This window comes from Neofelis nebulosa, chromosome 1 (genome assembly GCF_028018385.1).
Source record: "Neofelis nebulosa isolate mNeoNeb1 chromosome 1, mNeoNeb1.pri, whole genome shotgun sequence".
In the NCBI taxonomy this organism is placed as follows: Eukaryota; Metazoa; Chordata; class Mammalia; order Carnivora; family Felidae; genus Neofelis; species Neofelis nebulosa.
The window spans coordinates 103,595,435-103,611,146 of record NC_080782.1 but is presented as its reverse complement, the minus strand read 5'-3'; the positions used below and the strand labels follow the sequence as shown (position 1 = coordinate 103,611,146).

At 38.1% G+C, this 15,712-nt stretch overlaps 1 pseudogene; it reads right to left on the bottom strand.

Annotated features, from left to right (window-relative positions):
• Positions 1-1,030: 1,030 nt before the first annotated feature.
• On the bottom strand, positions 1,031-1,287 carry LOC131512147 (cytochrome c oxidase subunit 7C, mitochondrial-like; annotated as a pseudogene).
• Positions 1,288-15,712: the final 14,425 nt, after the last annotated feature.

The following is a 15,712-nucleotide window of genomic DNA, read 5'->3' as shown; positions in this document are numbered from 1 at the left end:
ATTTTCTTCGGTGAAGTGTAGATATTTCTCTCATTTCTTTATTATTTCTCTGGTGTACATTTAGTTCTTTTTCTGGGATTCCTTTTGTATAAATATAGAATCTCTCATATATATGTGTTATGTGAACTATATCTCTTCTCCTTTTCATCTTGATCTTTTCCCTCTGAGTCCTGAGCCTATGAATCTAATTCATAGATTTGGTTCTATTCAGTAACTAAACTAATTACCACAAATGGAGCTTCCTTCATACTCCTTTGTCCTATGGTACTGGTATGAAAAACAAATGCTCCTGAGAGGTAGAGACCATTCTTTCACTCTGCTTCTGTTATGGTGGATTTTTCACCTTCTCTCTTTTGAGGACTGCAGAGAGGCCGACATATCAGAGCCCCAAGGGGAGACACTAGGAATAGCTTTATCTACCTCACACTTGGTAAAGCCTGCCTCTGGCTGGCGATCTCAAAGACTCAACATACACCCCAAAGGGTGGAAGAGCACCAAGGATTCTGAGATGCCATGTGGGAGTGGTATCTCTCATTCTTCAAGTCACACCATGATTATAAGAGCAGTCATTTTGTTTTTACACATGCAGTAATAGAATCTTTTTTTTTTTTTTTAATTTTCACTTAGGAGTTAGAGACAGAGATAGAGATACAGATAGAGCAGGCGAGCAAGAGTGCCTTTGCGCTGTGTTGCGGGGGAAGGGCTGAGGGAGAACACATTTGGAAAAGGAATTTAGGGAAAGAACATAAATATCAAATGAGCATTTATTCCATTATTTGCTGGGTGGTGGTATATATTGGAAACCTCTCTTTCTGATCTTCAATGAATTGTTCAGTAAATTCTTTGTTACTCAAAGTAACAATTGATGTGATTTTATTAAAAAATATTTATCAAGACTTTTTTCCATGCCATAAATTTATTTACAAACGTATCAAGTATGTTGAATTCAAGAGTTTGATCCATTTTTCAGACATTGTATCTCTTAAAATGCTCCTTTTCACATCTGTTTAATGGATTAATTGAAACATCCTTATTTCTTAAGCAGTTGGTGTCTTACTATAAAAAAAAAGGTTCAGCAAATCCAGATCCAAAGTACACAGTCATCTTGTTAGTTGCTGCCACTTGTTTTCCACTGAAAATGGCAAATTCTTTCCTGGGCCCTCCTCACAGTGGCTCCTGCAGACTTCAGGGGTTGTCAACTTCCAGATGCTCAGTCCCAACATAGTGATGTTGGAAGTTTGTGAAAGGCGCAGAGACCCAAGATGAAAGGAATGGCCTCAATACTTCTTTTTTATCTAGTATCTAACATGGTAAGATAGTTGTATCCATTTATTCATCTCTTTCTTCATTATTCATCAAATATTTTGAGTACCTACTCTATGTCTGGTGCTATGCAGGCTCTAGGAATATAGCAGAGAAGAAAACAGTAAAAATTGCCACCCTCAAGGAGCTTATGATTTTATGTAACAAGAAGGCTCTGTTTAAGTGGGGCCCATATAAATAAACTTATGAAGGGAGAAAGATTCGTACAGTGGCTTTGAATCCCTCCTCCCTGGAATTTGTCTGTGTCATCTCTTCTTTTACCTGTTCTTATATGATACTCTTCACTCTCATGTTTTCAGGTTGCCTAGAATTCCTTTTATATGTGTATCTTAGCTTCTGACATTTGTTTCCAACCCCCTTTGGCTCCAATGACCTATTTTGCATGTACTCTCCAACTACACTTTGGCATTGATCTCCTAATGAGTTCTCAATTTTTACCCTTTAACCCCTAATCTCTGTGGTTGCTGTAAAAGACCCACTGTCTCCTCCTCCTCAACTTTTCAACAGGTCCCCAGGACCAGGCCTAATTTCTGTTTAGGCATTCTATAAGGAGGATCTGATAACATTTACCATATGCCAGAGGGACATGCTCCCAGTTTTAATCCATGAGTATTTCTGCATGAAAACCCGGTTTGTTTGGATAAGAAGTCTGAATCTGTGCGTGCAGAAGCACACACACTCTGCGCTGGTTTTCTGTCCATCATCCGTTTCCCCAGAGCACTTCCATGCTGTCACCAAGGACAACTGCACACAGGGGCTGTCTGCTCTCTGGATGATTGAAGCCATTAATAATTTACCAAACTCTGGCTGCTGCCTTTCATTAATTATCACTATGCTAATGATGTCCCTCAGGAAAAGAGAAAAGTAATTCCTCCTCCAATGCAGGCTTAGTGGAGACAGACCATATTTCATAAATAAACCAGGGGTAGGCGTTTTGCCTTGAATCTTTTTGAATTCTTCTTTTGCAGAGATAGAGGAGGTATAAGTAGACATAATCAGATATAATAAGGCAGGTAAAGATTCTGTTTGAATACCATTGTCAATGTGCTGCCACTGTGGCTCTGATTTAGCCTGTCTGTTCTTTCATGTAGGAAATGGAGCCACTTTTTCTGAGATGTGTTCTTAGTACAGGTAGAGACTTTCTTAAAATGTGGCACCAAGAACTGAATATAATCCTCTAAAATGAGATTGTCTCAGGCGCCTGGGTGGCTCAGTCAGTTAAGCATCTGACTTCAGCTCAGGTCATGATCTTATGGCTCATGAGTTCAAGCCCTACCTTGGGCTCTCTGCTGTCCACACAGAGCCTGCTTCAGATCCTTTGTCTCCCTCTGTCTCTGCCCCTCCCTCACTAGCACGTGCATGCACTCTGTCTCTCTCTCTCTCTCTCTCTCTCTCTCTCAAAAACAAATAAACATTAAACAAAAATAAAATGAGATTGTCTCATATAGCCATGGATTACCTGTTCAGATCACGATTCTTGGTAACTAAGAAGGAAGTTTTCTTCCCCATTTGGTCTGACTTGTTGACCCAGGGAGGATTAAATGAGCTAAAATATATGAACAGTACCCGAACACAATAAATATTCAATAAAGGTTAACCATGCCAAAGAATAAAGGCAAGTCTGCATGATTTCCTAGGCACTGTGTGTTTTTGACTGGTCTCTATAGAATTTGTTTCCAGACATTGTGGAACATAACAGAGAAACTTTATTATTGCATCAGAGCAACTGTCAGACCATTCCTGTCCCCTTAGCAAAAAAAGAGCAGTCAGGTGTCTGGAAGTAGACTGCCAAATAGGGTGCCCCATTTTATTTTATTTTATTTTATTTTATTTTATTTTATTTTATTTTATTTTTTTAATTTTTTAACGTTTATTTATTTTTGAGACAGAGAGAGACAGAGCATGAATGGGGGGGGGGGGGTCAGAGAGAGGGAGACACAGAATCTGAAACAGGCTCCAGGCTCTGAGCTGTCAGCACAGAGCCTGACGTGGGGCTCGAACTCACAGACCATGAGATCATGACCTGAGCCGAAGTTGGACGCTTAACCGACTGAGCCACCCAGGCGTAGGGTGCCCCATTTTAAAACAAAGAGAGAGTTTAATGCTAACTGCACCCAAAATTTTACTAGCTTTTTTGACCTAGTGTAGGTATAGGATCCTGAATCTGTTCTGGAAGCCTGGCTTTTCGTGGGTGGGGAGAAGGGAGCATGCGTCCATCCAAGTAGTTGAATGAGCACTGTCCTGGGTGCTGAAATTTTCTTTACAGTTTTCATTTCAATTTTATTACTGTTATTCACGAAAATCGAGTAAAGGAGGAGATGGGAAGAAATTCACCACTTCTGTTAATTGTTCAAGTCTTTGGGTTTTTTCTTTTTCCTTCCTGGACTTTCTTCATGAGGCTGTCTCTTGTGTATGTTCCAGCTGGAACTGTTTTCTGTGGAATGCTCCCTTTCTTCATGCAGAAGGTTGGAGCCTTCTGCCTCTTAAGAGGCTTCCTCTTCCTCTCTGCTCTAGGAAGGCTTTAAGGTAGGTAGCTTTAGATCAATACTGAGGAGCTTTGGGGGAAGACTCCCTGCTTTGGGGTGTAGTTTTCTGCAGGTTTATGTTTCCTTGTCTCTTCTCATCCCTGATGAGATCTTTAAGATGGCATAAGAGAGTGTATGGGCCTAAAGGCAATGGAACAAGAAAGCCACTCAGATGATTTTTGACTCTGGCTGCTTAGGTCAATCTAGACCAGCCAAAGCAAGACCCTCTGAAATATGGCCCAGTCTGCCCATCCAGCGTTTCTCAGAAAAGGTTGGGGACAAAGCTCTATTTGGTAATCCTGTTTTACCTTTATCCTCTATGTTCATTTCTTTTATAGGGAGCTAGTTGGAGGTCTCTTAGGCCTTGTCAGGCAGATGCTGGAGAATTGAGGGGTCTCATCACTTTTTTCTATTTCTTTTCTTCTGAGACACCCATTGGCATGTTCTGCAGACTGAGCTGAGTATGTTCTCAGGGGAAAAGTTCTCCAACAGAGTGGGGCATATACACTGGAATAGCCCTCTCACAGTGATACTTAAGACTTCACCTGCAACTGATGCTGTTGGGTACCGCTTGCCATAGTGTTGCTTATATTTGAGTTTTGAGAGGAGAGGAAATGGGTCTTTGGCTAAGAGCAGGTTTCTTAGAGAGCTCATGCTGTAAATGCAGTTGTATTTCCTTGTAGGTTAAATCTGTAGCAGAGATCAAGGCTCTTGCACTAGGAGAGAATGTGATAAGTGGAATCTTTTTCTGATGAGGTCAGGAATCCGTTTTGGGGCCAGAGAAAGAGAAGGCTTATCCAGAACTGTCATCTGCAAAGGATGCACACTTCTCTGGGGCAAGGCCCTTGCAAATGGTACAAAGTTCTGATGTCTGATTAGTGGGTTCCAATACTGGTATTAATTTCTAGTACTATAACTGATTCTTCAGATTCCTCTGAAATTAAGTTAGGCTTCTGGTGTCAAGCATTTGACCCTGATTATTTTTTTCTTTGTCATGCTGTCTGATAATCTCATTTCTGGTCTATCACTCTATATGAAATAGATCTTGCAGCAAAAGAAAAATGGGTATTACAGGCAATGTTTGTATTCTTAGAATCACAAAGAGGTAATATATTGTAAAGGCTGAGAACACATAATCTGAACACTGATGGCCTGGGTTTGAATCCTAGCTGCACTTCTACTTGGATGGATAATCTTGGCCAAGATAGTTAACCCCTCTGAACTTCATTTTCCTACCCTTTGAAATAAAGGCATAATAACAACCTCCAGGATTGTTGGGAAAATAAAATGTTAATGTGTGCTAAGTACATAAAACAATGTGTAAGTATTGGCTTGATTTTTTTTATGTGATTAATTGTTTACTATTTCTTTCAATAGCTTCACAAAGACAAGGACATTGTTTATTTTGCTCATCATTGGATCCCCAGAGATAGGCACAATGTTCAGAACATAATAGAAATGCATTTAATTTGTTGTATGAGAGAATACTTTCAAATGGTTCTTCAAAGTCAGAGAAATCAGATAGTTGAGGAAGTGTAGCATTTTGGAGTTAAGCACATGGCCAAGGATATTTTGTTTCTCTAGGTCCCTGAGGGATGTGTTTAGCATGGACCAACAGCTACAGCAAGACCTTTTTGTTCTGCTTGGGAGAACAAAATTTGGAGAAGTAGAGAAACAAAGAAAAGAACAGGAAATGGGGTGGTGGGAAATGCTCGTTTCAAGTGGTTTGTGTGCATGGCTCACAAGAAAGTGTGGATAATGTTTGTAGGCAGAGTCTAACAGTCAATTCACAAAGTCCATTTTGTTACTTTTTTTCAGCTTCTGGAGACAATCATTTCCTTGGGTTATAGCCCCTTTCCTCCATTAAAAAAAATTTTTTTTAATGTCTATTTTTGAGAGAGAGAGAGAGAGAGAGAGAGAACGTGGAGGAGGGGCAGAGAGAGAGGGAAACATAGAATTTGAATCAGGCTCCAGGCTCTGAGGTGTCAGCACAGATCCCAACATGGGGCTCAAACCCACAAACTGCAAGATCATGACCTGAACTGGGGTTGGACGCTCAACTGACTGAGCCACTGGGGTGCCTTCATTTTAAGGCCAATAAGATGCTGCCGTCTCTTTGGTTCCCTCTTCCAATTTTGTCTTCCACTTTTAAGGACCCTTGTGATTACGTCGGACCTATTGGGTACTGTTTTCTCTGCCTAGGCTATCTTCTGTCCTAAGCTGCTGGACTGAGGTGTGGTATTGCCCTTCCTGGCAGCTGGCCCAAGCTGTCAGCTTCCATGGTCACTCTGGTCTGGTGAGATCCAAATTCAGGCAGTTTTGTGTTTACAGATGTACCCACCTTTTGCTGCCATCATGGATTTAAGATCTTGGGCTTTCCAATAAGATGCTTACTTTCTTAAAATGAAGCTAAATAGACATTTTTTGTCTACTTAGGGTAGAAGTTGGGGCTTTTAAATACTCTAAGTTATTATTGTGGTATGAGGAAGGTAGAAACAGAAAAAAGGCAAAAATAGGAATCTCCCAAGAGGCCTTCATAGTAGGTTTGGTAGAGAAGGTGATGTATTTGGAGATTTTATTAGAATAAAATTAAGCAAGATGTTTGGTGATGACTCAGGACACTTATGGTTAAAAGTAATGTTTGTGGACCGTTAAGGCCTCAGTATCCCAGCATGATGTTGTCAGGAGAAATCAATAGCGTCTATTTTCCTTTGTATTTGTCAAGTATGATAACTGATTATCTCAGCATGAAAGATGAAATACATATGACATGGAGAGTGATGAGATTTTCTCTAGCACTTAATAGCATGACAAATGCATTTTAGGCTGTTTTCTTTGGAAGTTGAGCCAGACAGGAGGAGTCCCAAGGCCTGATGAGGCTGAGGGCTCTTTTGACTCTGACCACTGCTGATGTCATCCAGGTTTCTGCTGGTCTTGATTAAACTGAGAATAGCCAAGCTCTGCTCATTGAGACAGATACTGATTTTCACCAGGAAGTTCTGTCATCAGCAGTAATTACAATTGCTGTTTTCAAATTTATTAGATCAGGAAATCTAATACACTTTCCATGAGTCCTCTCACCACTTTTTGTTGATGTGTAGAACAATCTCACCAAGTTATTTCTGAGAAGATGAGGCCTAAAACAGAACTTAGATATGAAATGCAAACTTTTGCTTTCCTCTTTGCTGATACTGATGGAAAACCACCTCCTAAGCTATGCGGACTTGGGGAAGCAATTTATCCAAGCTACTTAAGGAAGAACTTCACCTCCTTTTGTATATTTGTAAAATGAGAAAACCAATTACACTTAGGTCTTGGATTTTGGTAAGGCTTAACCAAAATTACTTACTTAATACTTACAACATGAGAGCACATGTCCTTAATCTATGTCAACTATCACTGTTACTATTATTAATAAGATTGTGAAAAGGCATCTGAGATATGTATTATAGCAAACAGAAATGTGCTTTTTTTAAAAATATTTTTTAACGTTTATTCATTTTTGACAGACAGAGAGAGATAGAGTGTGAGTGCGAGAGGGGCAAAGAGAGAGAGAGAGGGAGACACAGAATCTGAAGCAGGCTCTGGGCTCTGTCAGCACAGAGCTCCATGTGGGACTTGAACTCACTGACCATGAGATCATGACCTGAGCTGAAGTTGGACCCTTACCTGACTAAGCCACCCAGGTACCCCTCAGAAATGGATCTTTTTTTTTTTAATGTTTATTTATTTTTGAGAGAGAGAGGCAGAGTGCAAGCAGAGGAGGGACAGGGAGAGAGGGAGACAGAGAATCCAAAGCAGGCTCCAGGCTCTGAGCTGTCAGCACAGAGCCCAACGCGGGGCTCGAACCCATGAACTGCGTGTTCATGACCTGAGCCGAGGTCAGACGCCCAACCGACTGAGCCACCCAGGTGCCCCAGAAATGGGTCTTTTTTAAGGTTTGTACTGTGGTGATACAGAAATGAACAGAGGGTTTGGAGACTAACTGAGTACAACAAGTTGAATTCCTTATGTGTTGAAGATAAAAAGAAGCAAACTTGTTTAATTATAAAGCATTGCATATTTATAGTAGAGAACATACAATTATACCAAAAGAAAAAAATATATCCAAACTCCACAACCCAGAAATAACCATTATTAACATTCTGATATTTTTTCTTCCAGACTTTTTTTTCTGTGCATCTATAAATACATTTATTTTTAAACATTTTTGGGATTATGTGATTTACAGTATTATTTACATTTTATTTTCTTTATAATGTTTTACATATTTGTGATATGTAAAAATGATATAATAGGATATGTATGTAATTTATAAAGTGTAATAATATGAACACCTATGACTATCCTCTCTTATCCCTCCTCTCTAGCCCCTGAGGGAACCACTATCTCAAATTTTCCTTGCTTTTAAAATAAAAATTGTTTCATTAATTATGTCCCAATAATATAATGTTTGTTTTTAAGTCCTACAAAAAGAGCATTTACACTGTCTATAGTCTTCTTGGAATTGCTTTATTAAAAAGATCAACATTCCATTTTCTTTTTTAATGTTTATTTATTTTTGAGAGAGAGACACACACACAGAGTGCAAGTGGAAAGAGAGGGAGACACAGAATCCGAAGCAGGCTCCCGGCTCTGTGCTGACAGCTCAGAGCTAAGTTGGATGCTTAACCAACTGAGCCACCAGGCACCCCTCAACATTCTGTTTTCAAAATGGATATAGTTTGATCCATATTGTTTCATTTTAGAACAACACATCATTTTCAGTTTTGTGTAGTATTCTATCGTGGGCTTATACCATAGTTTACAGAAACCCATTCTTGTGTTGATAGACATGTAGGTTATTTCTAGTTTTTGCTATGACAGAGTTGCAGGAGACTTTCCTGTATATACCACACACGGTGGTGTCAGTTCTCACCGGTTATCAGAAACTCTAGGATGGGTCCCAGAAATCTGTTTAACCAGCCCTTCAAGTATTCTGAGGCTTGCAGTTTGAGAACCCCTGTTGTAGGAAATTTGTTTAGGAGTGGACTTACTGGTTCAAAGGGCATATGAATGTTCTGTAAGACTATGATTGTTCAGGGGGGTGGGAGGGAGGGAAGGGTGGGTGATGGGTATTGAGGAGGGCATCTTTTGGGATGAGCACTGGGTGTTGTATGGAAACCAATTTGACAATAAATTTCATATATTGAAAAAAATTTAAAAAAATTAAAAAATGATTTCTGATCACAAAAAAATAAAAGACTATGATTGTTCAATAAGGTGGCCACATGTAGGAACTGAGCACTTGAAATGCAGCTAGCATGAAAGAAGAACTAAAATATTTAATTTAATTTTAATTTAGACACTGAAAACTGATGCAGTTATTGGAAAACTTTTTCAACTATTAATTTTATAAAATTTAAATAGAGATCAAGCATTTCCAAGTTTAGCTTCTGGGTTGAAATGTGCTATATAAGTGTACAATACATAGAGGATTTTGTAGGGGGGTGAAAATACTTTTCCTCTACCACTTAGGTTGTATGATTAAACACCTATAAATTAAATTCACAGAAGACAGATTAACAAAAGGCATACATATTTTTTGATGCTAATATTTTTACATGCATGGGCATTTCACCGGAAAGAATCAAAACCCAAAGTGATGGTTAGAGCCAGGGTCTTGTAAACCTTTTTAAGAAAGGGTGGTAAATTATGGTGAAATGACTAGACAAAGATAAAAGGAGTTTGGACTACAAGGAGCGGTAAATTGTGGGAAGAAGACTAGGAAATATATCCTAGATAATGGTTGGTTAGTAAGATTTGTTGTTCAGTCTCAAGTTGTCTCCTGAGATAAGAATGGTTCTCCTCTTTGTGGTGCAGGAGATGGGGAGGTAGGCTCCTTTACAAACAGAAATTTATGTAACCTTTACCAAGGGATATTTGTGCCCTACTTTTAAGCAGAAAAGGGGAGGGAAGAGAGCTCTTCATTAGCCTGCTGTTTCTTACTTGCCTTTAGCTCAAAATAATTCTTATGCCAAAGTGGCGTGTTTTAGAGTGGTATATATACATTTTAAGGATTTAAAAAAATTTTTAAAAAGTAATCTCTACATCCAACGTGGGGCTCAAACTCATAATCCTGAGATTAAGAGTTGCACGCTCTATTGACTGAGCCAGGCAGATGACCCTAGAGTGGTATATTCAGACCTCCTTCATTATGAAAAAAGAATATATTTCATTAATAGCTCTTTTATGTTGATTCCATGTTGAAATGATAATGTTTTAGATATAGTGAGTAAAATACAATATATTATTAAAATTAATTTCATTTGTTTCTTTTTACCTTTTTTAAAAGTTTATTTATTTATTTTGAGAGAGAGAGAGCAAGTGAGTGAGGGATGGGCAGAAAGAGAGAGAGAGACAGAATCCCAAGCAGGCTCTGCACTGTCAGTGTGGAGCCCAATGTGGGGCCGTAACTCACGTACCATGAAATCATGACCTGAGCTGAAATCAAGAGCCAGACGCTTAACTGACAGAGCCACCCAGGCACCCCTTCCTTTTTTATTTTAAAAAAAAAAATTTTTTTTTTAAGTTTTACTTATTTTTGGGACAGAGAGAGACAGAGCATGAATGGGGGAGGGTCAGAGAGAGAAGGAGACACAGAATCTGAAACAGGCTCCAGGCTCCGAGCTGTCAGCACATAGCCCGACGCGGGGCTCGAACTCACGGACCGCGAGATCATGACCTGAGCCGGTCGGCCGCTCAACCGACTGAGCCACCCAGGCGCCCCCCCCTTCCTTTTTTAAAAAGTATGCTGTACACCCAATACCAGGCTTGAGCTCACAACCTTGAGATCAAGGGTTACCTGCTCTATTGACTGAGCAATGCCTGGTGCCCATTTATTTTTGCCTTTTAAACATGGCTACTAGAAAATTTAAATACTGACATATAAGATAATGTCAAAATGTTTTTCAGAGTGGTTGCATCAATTTACACTTCCAGTATCAGTGTAGGAGAATTCTCATGAATTTATATTCCTCTTCTAACACTGAGAGTTGTTCAACTTCATAATTTTTGCCAATCCACTAGGTGTAAAATGCTGTCTCATTGTGGTTTTAATCTGCATTGCTTTAGTTATTAATTAGAGTGTTTTTCGTATGTCCATTTGTATTTTTTGCGAAATTCCTATTTGTGCTATTTCTCCAGTTTTATTGGATTTTTGTCTTTTTTAAAAATTGATTTGAAGAAATTAAAAAACATATATTCTGAATACTAATCTTTGCTGCATAGTATGTGTTGAAAATATCCTCTCCTCATTTATGGCCTGTCTTTTCACTGTGTGTGTGTATGTGTGTGTGTGTGTGTGTGTGTGTCTTCCAATGAAGACAAACTCTTAATTTTAATGTAGACAAATCTGTTTCTGTTTTCTTTGTTACTGCTTTTTATGTCTTGTTTGAGAAAGTTTTTCATATCTCAAGGTCAGAAAGATATATTCCTGCCTTTTTTCTCTAATAGTTTTGAGGTTTGGTCTTTCAGGTTCCAGCCCTTTATCTGTGTGGAATTGATGAATTGGAGAAGCAGAAATGCTGTTTCATCCGTACTCCCCGGCCCCATGGCTAAGCAATTGTTCCACTCTCATTTAGACAAAAGGAATCCATTTCTCATGACTTACAGCGCCATCTTTGTAATATACTCAAGATTCCACATGTGCATAGATCTGTTTCTGGGGTCTCTGTTTTATTTTATCGGTTATCTGTCTCTGTGCTGATGTCAAACATGTCTTAATAACTAAAGCTTTATAGTAAATCTTACTATCTACTGGATCAGTTCTCCCTAATCTTACTGTCTTCCAAAGTGTCTTGGTTATTCTTGAATCTTTGTTTTCATCAGTAAATTTTAGCATTGGCTTTTTGAGTTCTCTTAATTAAAAAAAAAAAAAAAAGAAAATCTGTTGGGATTTTGATCAATTATATTGAATCTATAAATTAATCTGGAGTAAACTGACATCTTTATGACATTGTTTTCTTATTAATAAACATGATGTATCTCACAAATTCTTCAGGCTTTCTTTAGTATTTTCCAATGAAATTTAAATATTTTCTCCATATAGGTTGCACCTAATATTTTCAGATTTATTTCTAAGTATTTTTTGTTTTTTGTAACCCGTGCATTTAGAATCTTTTTAGAAGTCATGTTTTGGGGTGCCTGGGTGGTGCATTTGGTTGAGTGTCCAAGTCTTGATTTCGGCTCAGGTCACGATCCCACAGCTTATGAGATTGGGACCTCACTGGAATTCTCTCTCTCTCTCTCTCTGCTCTTCCCTCACTTGTGTGCTCTCTCACAATAAATAAGTAAACTTAAAAAAAAGTCATGTTTTCTAGATTTTGGTTTCTGGTGTAAAGAAATGTAAATAATTTTTGTATAGTGATCTTTTGGCCAGGCTTCTTGCTAAATTCTTTTATTATGTCTAATATTTTTTCTGTTGAGTTTTTGAGTTTCTAGATAGATAATTATCTTATCCTAAATAATGACAGTTTAAATTTATTCTTTCTAATATCTTACATTTATTCATTCATTCATTCACTCATTTATTCTTGGTCTAACTGTTGGTTAGACAGTGCTGCACAATGCTGAATGAAAATGACACTAATGAGGGGCGTCTGGGTGGTTCAGTCACTTGTGTGACCCACTCTTGATTTTGGCTCAGGTCATAGTTTCATGGTTTATGGGATCAAGCCCTGTGTCAGGCTCTGTGCTAACAGTGAGGAGCCTACTTGGGATTCTCTCTCTCTCTCTCTCTCTCTCTCTCTCTCTCTCTCTCCTGTTCCTGCTCTCTCTCTCTCAAAATAAATGAACATTTAAAAAATTTACAGGGGCGCCTGGGTGGCTCAGTCGGTTGAGCGCTGACTTCGGCTCAGGTCATGATCTCACAGCTCGTGAGTTTGAGCCCCGCGTCAGGCTCTGTGCTGACAGCTTGGAGCCTGGAGCCTGTTTCTGCTTCTGTGTCTCCCTCTCTCTCTGCCCCTAACCCACTCGCATTCAGTCTCTGTCTCTGTCAAAAATAAATAAACATTAAAAAAAATTTTTTAAATTTACAAAGAAAGAAAATGACAGTAATCAAAATTCTTGTCTTGTTCCTTTTCATAAAAGTGATGCTTCATTAAAGTAATACAGTGGCATTTAGGAAGATATCTTTTAGTAGATTTAAAAAGTTCTCTTTTATTCCTAATTTGCTAGGAGATTTTTTAAAAGATTGTAAATACATACCGAATTTTATCAAATGCTTTTTCTGAACCTATTGCAATGATTTCTTTCTAATTTAATCTGTTAATAAGATTAATGAGAAGTAGCAGAAAGAGAAATTAAGAAAACAATGTCATTTACAGTTGTACCCAAAATAATAAAACACTTAGGAATAAACTTAACCAAGAAGATAAAAGACTTGTATGCTGAAAACATTAATGAAAGAAATTGAAGATGATACAAACAAATGGAAAGATATTCCATGCTCATGGATTGGGAGGGCTAATATTGTTAAAAAGTGCATACTACCCAAAGCATCTATAGATTTAACGCTATCCCTATCAAAATACCAACAGCGTTTTTCACAGACCTTGAACAAATAACCCTAAAATTTGTATGGAATCACAAAAGACCCCATATAGCCAAAGCAATATTGAAAAAGAAGAACAAAACTGAAGGTATCACAATCCCAGATTTCAAGATCTTCTACAAAGCTATAGTAATTAAAACAGTATGGTACTTGTACATAGGCACTGGTAAATAAGTACATGGATCAGTGGGACAGAATAGAGAGTTCAGAAATAAACCCACGAATATATGGTCAATTAATTTATGACCATAGAAGGTAAGAATATGTAGTAGGAAAAAGAGAGTCTTCAATATATGGTATTAGGAAATTTGGACAGCTACATGCAAAAGAATGAAACTAGATCAGTTTCTACACCATACACAAAAATAAGCTCAAAATGGATTAAAGACCTAAATATGAGACCTGAAACCATAAAATTCCCAAAAGAAAACAGACAGTAATCTCTTTGACATCAACTGTTTAAACATTTTTGTAGATATGGCTCCTTTGGCAAGGGAAACAAAAGCATAATTCAGCTATTGAGACTACATCTCAATAAATAGCTTCTGCAGAGCAAAGAAAAACCATCAACAAAACTAAAAGACAACCTCCTGAATTGGAGAAGATATTTGCAAATGATATGTCCAATAAGGGGTTAATATCCAAAATATGTAAAGAACTTATACAAATCAACAACAAAAACCCCAAATAATTCATTAAAAAATGGACAGAATAGACATTTTCCCAAGGAAGACACACAGTTGGCCAACAGACACATGAAAAGGTGGCCAACATTACTAATCATCAGGCAAATGCCAATCAAGACCATAATATAATATCACCTCACACCTGTCATAATGGCTAAAATAAAAAGGATCTACTGTTGGTGGGAATGCAAACTGGTGCAGCCACTGTGGAAAATAGTATGGATGTTCCTCAAAAAATTAAAAATAGAATTACCATATGATCCAGTAATTGTACTACTGGGTATTTACCCAAAGAAAACAAAAACATTAATTCAAAAAGATACATACATCCCTAAGTTTATCACAGCATTATTTAGAATAACTAAGGTATGGAAGGAACCCAGTGTCCATCTGGAGATGAATGGACTTGGACTATTACTCAGCCATTAAAAGGAATGAAATCCTGCCATTTGTAACAACATGGATGGATTTAGGTGGTATAATACTTTGTGAAATAAGTCAGAGAAAGATAAATACCACATTATTTCACTCATATGTGGAATTTAAGAAACAAAACAAATAAAAAGACAAACAAAAAACCAAACTTAACTATATAGAGAACAAACTGATGGTTGCCAAAGGGGAGGTGGGTGTGGGGATGGGTGAAATGAGTGAAGGGGATTACAAGTACACTTATCATGGTGAGCGCTTACTAATGTATAGAATTATTGAAAGATTTTCCTGTACATTTGAAACCAATAAAACACTGTATTGAAATCATACTGTCATCAAAAAATCTGGTAAAAATGAATCATATTTTTAGATCTTAGCATTAATACACCCTTGCATTCCTGGCATATGTACAACTTAGGTTTGATGTTTTATCTTTTTAAATTCTAAATTTCATTTGCTAATATTTTGTTTGACATTTTTTATACCTATGTTCATGAAGGTGTTTGGCTTATAGCTTTCCTTCCTTCCTTCCTTCCTTCCTTCCTTCCTTCCTTCCTTCCTTCCTTCCTTCCTTCCTTCCTTCCTTATGTTTATTTATTTTTGAAAGAGACAGAGACAGACTGCAAGTGGAGAGGGGCAGAGAGAGAGGGAGACACAGAATCCGAAACAGACTCCAGGCTCTGAGCTGCCAGCACAGAGTTCAATGCGGGGCTCGAACTCACTAACCATGAGATCATAACCTGAGCCGAAGTGGGACGCTTAACTGACTGAGCCAACCAGGCGCCCCTAGGTTTTCTTTCTTATACTATTCTCATCTGGTTCTTATATCTTATTTGGTTCTTAACATCTTATTCTGATATTGAAACTATGACTGCCAATTTAAATTGAGGAGTGTTCTCTCTTTTTCTATTACCTGGAAGAGTTTGCAATGTTTCCTAGAAATTTGATAGAACTTTCCTATAAACTACCTGGGTTTGGGGATTTCTTTGTAGGCAGTTTTAAATTACTAATTTAAAAGCTTTAATATTGGGACACCTGAGTGGCTCAGTTCAGCTCAGCTCAGGTCATGATCTCATGGTTTGTGAGTTTGAGTCCCACATCAGGTTCTGCGCTGACATTGCAGAGCCTGCTTGAGTCCTCTGTCTCGCTCTCTC